Raw genomic sequence first — 6,000 nt, 5'->3', positions numbered from 1 at the left:
TAATGGATGCATTTTTTCAGCAGTTTTGACACGCAACAGTTTTACGATGCAATTATGGATGAATTAACGGATGGATGCATTAAGGGACAAATTACTTCATTTTTGTCCAATAGATTTTACTTGAATTAAGGGACGTGTTAATGATGAATCTTCCAGAATCTCTCTATGACAATTCTAAGATAATCATCAACTTACGAAAATAATTATCTTTGGAATCTTCTATAATTCATGGCAAATAGTCATTCACAAATTAGAATTCCTCTTTGGAAAAGCACTCCTCTAGGTGTGCTGATTTCTAGAAGTATTGGACATAATCATAGTTTGTATAGTGTTAATATATATGGATTCAAGGTAATGTATCTTGGGAGGCATAGTTTATAAAGCTGCTTAATACTATTGGCAGGAACTAATTGACTTAAGGAAATTCGGTTAGCCGTACCTCACCTCATGTTTAATTTTCTATAAATTTTATTACAATCAAACAATTTTGTATTTGGAAAGTGATTGAGAATCGTTATATATAAATATTATAAAAACATTGACTTGATCATTATTATATTATTGTTATTATTCTCTCAAATTTATTATTTTTTATACCAACGAATAGTGTTACGTGTTTTTGAATACGCAAATATTATTTTTTAATACGTGATAATTATTTTTCCAACAGAATGAATTCTTTTCCACTCCTCGGTTCACCTCGTACGGCTTCCATGACCCATACCAAAAAAGTTCAAAATTGACTAAAAAAATAATAACAAAAATAAAATAAATAAATAACAAATGGATTAGTGCTACCGCACGCTGGCATGGTGGGGAAACCCCACCCAATCATTCCTTTAACAACAAAAAAGTTATCCCACATTTTTAAATTGGCTCACTTCCTCCCACTTTTTTATGTGAGACCAGGAAAAAAAAACTCCAACAGGCATGGCTTCCAGTTGATTCGACTTCCTTGAGAGTAAGGATAACGCTGACGGGATTCTCCTCACACAGCTCAGCTTATCCACTCAAACAGATTCCTCCTCTTCTTACAGCAACTTTGGAGGTCCAAGAAAAGTCTTGCTCAGCGGTGGAATGGGCAAGCTCTGATGCCCTCTCTTCAGATCGAGATTGGTGATATTTTGGAGAGAGAGAGAAGAGAGAGAGAGAGAGTCCCAAGATGATCACTTTATTGAAGGCGGGTTACAGAAAAGCTAATGCTGTTGAATGAAAGAAAGGAGGGAGGGAGGGAGCATTTTACTTAGCAAGGGAAAAGGCAAAAGCATGTGGATCCACTAGCACAAACCCCCTTAACCTTCTCTTTAGTTCTGGTCTCATTAACGCATAAGGCAGTGCACGCTTGAAGCTGGCAGTTGGGCAAATCAAGAGTCTTCCAACACACACTCCCCGCAACCCCCACCATCACCTCGCCTTCAATGAATATACATAAAAGTTAGATTTATATATAATACACCTACATAAAGATTTAAAACAAAAATTAAAAAGCATATGTATATGGAAGAGGAAGCTTACTCGTCGCTAGGAACAGAACGAGCACAAGGATTGCTGCAACTCGGAAGTTCTCCATCCCTCTTCTATTTTTCTTATTGGGAGATCAAAATTTCTTGCGTGCGATATAGGAGCAGGGGGTGAATGGTGTTATTTATTTACTGAAGGAATAGAGAGACATACAGCCAAGAATGGAAAAATGCAATCTTCAATACCATTCTTTTGTGTATTGCGCAGCAAATTCAATTGCCTTCCCCAATTTGTGATATGCACATCTTCTTGTTTGGGGTATAACATTATTATTTAGGGATAATGATATAAAGAGTTCCTAAACTTTGACCCAATGTGTAATGTGGTCCTTAAACTTTTAATTTGTTCGATATGGTCCTAAATTTTAGCCCAGTGTGCAATGCCGTCCATAAACTTTCGATTTGTTTAATGTAGTTTATATTTTTTTTGGTACATACTTAAGTTTTTTTTTTTTGTCAATTAGTACATATTTAAGTTAGTCCCCAAATTATATGAAAATGTCCAATAAAATCCTCCTATTATTTCAAGTTCATGAATAATATTGAACATTTCCATATAGCACATGGACTAAATTAAATATGTATAAAAAAATCCATGATACACATTGAACAAATTAAAAATTCATGAATCATTTGTGTCATTTTCCCATTCGTTTACATTGGTTCAAATGGTTATGATGGTATTTTTTTTCTTATTCTTGGTAATAAACCATTTCAAGGGGAAAAAAAATCAGAACTTTATGGATACATACTTTGGCCCAATTCGTGATTTGATCACCGCTAGAAACAGAATTAGCACATGGATTGCTGCAACTTGAGAGTTCTTCATTCTTCCTTTTGTTTTTGGGTTTATTGGGAGTTCAAACTTTTTTTTGTGTGAGATAGAAATTGGGTGAATGTTGTTATTTTATATACTAAAGGAATAGATAGATATGCAACTAAGTACAGAAAGATGCAAAATTTAGGACCTGAGCAGGTCCTTAAACTGCTCATGAGGGAAACGGAGGGAAAACCTCCCTGGGGAGAGTGACCCTTTACGCCCCTCCCAGGCCGGGATCCAAGCCTGGAAAAAGATTCCGGCCCCATTGGCTTACCCGGCCACTCCCTTATGGGAAAAGGGGGTAGCCACATCTGATCCCCGCAACATCTTCCCCCAGGGAAACTTGGGGTGTGGTACAGGGAAGTGATGGCGCCAGTTGAAAGACTGGGTGGAAATTCGATTGCCTTTCCCAATTTGCAATATGTGCATCTTCCTATTTGGGGTATAAGATTAAATTATTTAGGGATAATGATATAGATAGTCCATAAACTTTGGTTCAATGCCAATATAATCCATAAACTTTAGCCCAATGTGCAAAGTCATCCATAAACATTCAATTTATTTAATGTAGTTCCCAAACTTTTTGGTACATATTCGAGTTAGTCCCCGAATTATGTGAAAATATTCAATGTTATCCTTCTATTAAATCAAGTTTAGAGACAATATTAAATATTTTCATATAATCCATGGACTAGATTAACATGTATTAAAAATTCACAAACTACATTAAATAAATTGAAAATTCATGGATCATTTATATCATTTTCCATGTATATTTATGTTGGTTCAAACGGTTTTGATGGTCTTTTTTCTGATTCATGATAACAAACAATTTCAAAAAAAAAAAAAAAATTAACAGAACTTTTTGAATACATACTTTGACCCTAAAAAAACAGCCTAGTTCTTCTTTAGGGGCTTTGTCTGAGACGGATTGGATGAGCTTCTTAGAGATTTGGTGTATTACAAGGCTTGCTAGTTTAGTCTCTTATTCATGATTGGCCAAGTAAAAAAAAAAAAGAGAGAGATCTCTTCACGGATTTTGTCACGCTTAATGGCCTCCGATATTTGCCAAATTATCTAGCCAAATCGCCCTCTCAACGTACATCAGTGCATTCAGTCATCAATTACTCTTCAATAAGAAGTAAATCCACGATCTGCTTTAAGCACCAAAGACTGATTTCACGGCATTTATCACCAAATACAACTAAAGTGAGCATAGATTAGTAAGGGTCAGCTCGGTCCGAAACCGCTAAGAAAATTTTGTACATTATTCTGAAGGATCCTCTGCAGCTAAACATGAAAAGGTTTCCTCAGGATGGTTGCTCTATTTTCCATAGATTGCAACTTCCGCTTGAGATCGAAAGTCTTCAACCTGCGTTGCGAGTGGAAAGCGATAAGAACAGAGACGCGGCATGAGTGCGCAATTTTCTTTTCTTTATTAAAGACATACAAATCCGAAGCCTTGGAAAGCAGACCTTCTCCACGCATTGAAATTTCTAGAAATGAAAAAGGACTGGTCTTATTAATACGAATTGCGAAATGAAACAGACCGATACTTGAAGATGGAAAGTCCTAGCTCTCTCCCCAGCAAGGATTACTCAAGTTGAGTGCAACTTCTAAGACAAAAAATTAAGATGACATCATAAATGATTTTTCACCGATGAATGCATCCCAATGAACTTGAAATTTATGTACACCACCATCACCCGAAACAGCCTTGAGAAAGGTTATGTCATGTTCGAGCCTAACATTGTCGGAGCGGACATTATTGGATAAACTGTTTGCTTCTTCCTAAGTAAGCATTAGATCAGCCAGCTTTTCCTTCCGCACCTCCATCTCCTTCATAGTACGGGCCAATTTCTTCTCCGTTTCCTTTTTGGACTAGAGAATTGAGGAGAAACTTTTCTCTGTAAATTCTTGGTTGCCGACTGTCCTTCCAATTTTCTTCATCTCATTTTACAAAAACTAACGGAGGGTATATTATCACAAGTGCACCAATTTAAAAAAATTTGTGATCAAAATATTTATTTGAAATAAATTTATCACAATTATACCGGTTTGAGATTTTTTCATTATCCAAAAATTAGTTTAGGGTAAATTTGTCACGGTAGCATTTTTGAATTTTTCTTAGTATTGACCCTAAAAAGAAAGAACTCATTTTTTTAATGTTTTATTTTTTCTCTTGCCCTCAAAAAAAATAAAGCTTAAGCATTTCCACCATCATTTGAATATTCTCAAAAGTCCTACCTCTTAGTGAAAAGTTAATGGCAATTGTCTTCTTTCAAACTTTTAACATTTTATTTGAGAAAATTGTCCAAAAATTCTTAAACCTATTATATGGCAACTAATTCAATCATTAACTTTTCAATCTGATCAATTTAATCTTAGATATTTTAACAAATTTCCAATGTAATTCTTCCAATCAATTTCTTCGTAATGGTGTAGTCAGCTTTGGTTGTCCTATGTGGCACTAAGGCAATGAAATGGATTTTTTTCTTTTTTTTTTTTTCCTTATTTTTTCCATTGTTTTTCTTTCCAAAATGGCCTTGGTGATGGCCCCTACCCTCACCAGCAATTGGGCCAAGGCTTGCATACCATATTAGTTATTTCCAATCAAAATTAACTAGAATTATTATATTGGAAAATCATGATTTCAGGAAAAAAAATTATTAAAAGGAAATAGTATTTATTGATTAAAATAATACATGAAAAGTACATAAATATGGGCAACATAAATCGAAGCATAGCAAAACCCAAAATACTATAAAACAAAGTCAAATCTAAAAAATAAAGAGGATTAATGGAGCACCATTAGATTTAAGCATATACTCGTCTCACGAGAGCAGATCTATCAAGTAAAATAATTGATGGTCGATCATTGGATTTTGTATTCATCGGATCTCATATCATCATCAATGATAAACACACATTAGAGATTCTTTCTTTAGTAATCACAGCGTTGCCAATTGTCAATAGACACCTAGGTTTGGCTTTCTTTACACCATCATAGTGCGAGGACAATTAAAACATGTTGAACAAACAGAGATCTAATATTTGAAAGGGTAAATCTTCATTGATCATCCAAATGTTAAAGCTCGTGCGATCACCATTAAGACTAGGCAGAGGAACCCGTACATTGACATTACACCGGAGTATCAAATCCCTAAAAACATATTTATTAAACTCTCAAATCTAAATAGAGAGAGAATAGCTCCTAGATTTAGAACTAGATTGAGAGTTTAAACTCTTAGATCTAGAATTAGATTAGGAAAAGAGAGCTCTCAGATGTAGATCGAGAGTGAAGAAAAAACAATAAAACATGAACCAAATCAATAAGCAAGGGAGGGAAGAGTGAGATTAGCTCAAACCCTCCCCCGTGGCTAAAGGTTGAAGCAGACAATGGAGAGAGAAAAGAGAAAGAGGGAGAAAAAGATGTTGCTAAGGACTTTTGGACAATATGAAAAGTTTATGAGTGAATTAGTTTATGTACAATAAGTTTAAGATTTTTCAGACAATTTTCCCATTTTATTTTTATCTAATGTTGTATGGTGTTTGATATAAAGTTGCATAGATGATAGCCTATAAATAGGCAAGGATTACCCTAATCGCATATCAATTTCCTATCATGTAAATGTCATATGCTTTTGCTTTAATTATGTT

This window comes from Eucalyptus grandis, chromosome 8 (assembly GCF_016545825.1).
Source record: "Eucalyptus grandis isolate ANBG69807.140 chromosome 8, ASM1654582v1, whole genome shotgun sequence".
Classification (NCBI taxonomy): domain Eukaryota; kingdom Viridiplantae; phylum Streptophyta; class Magnoliopsida; order Myrtales; family Myrtaceae; genus Eucalyptus; species Eucalyptus grandis.
Note: the sequence above shows the minus strand (reverse complement) of the source record.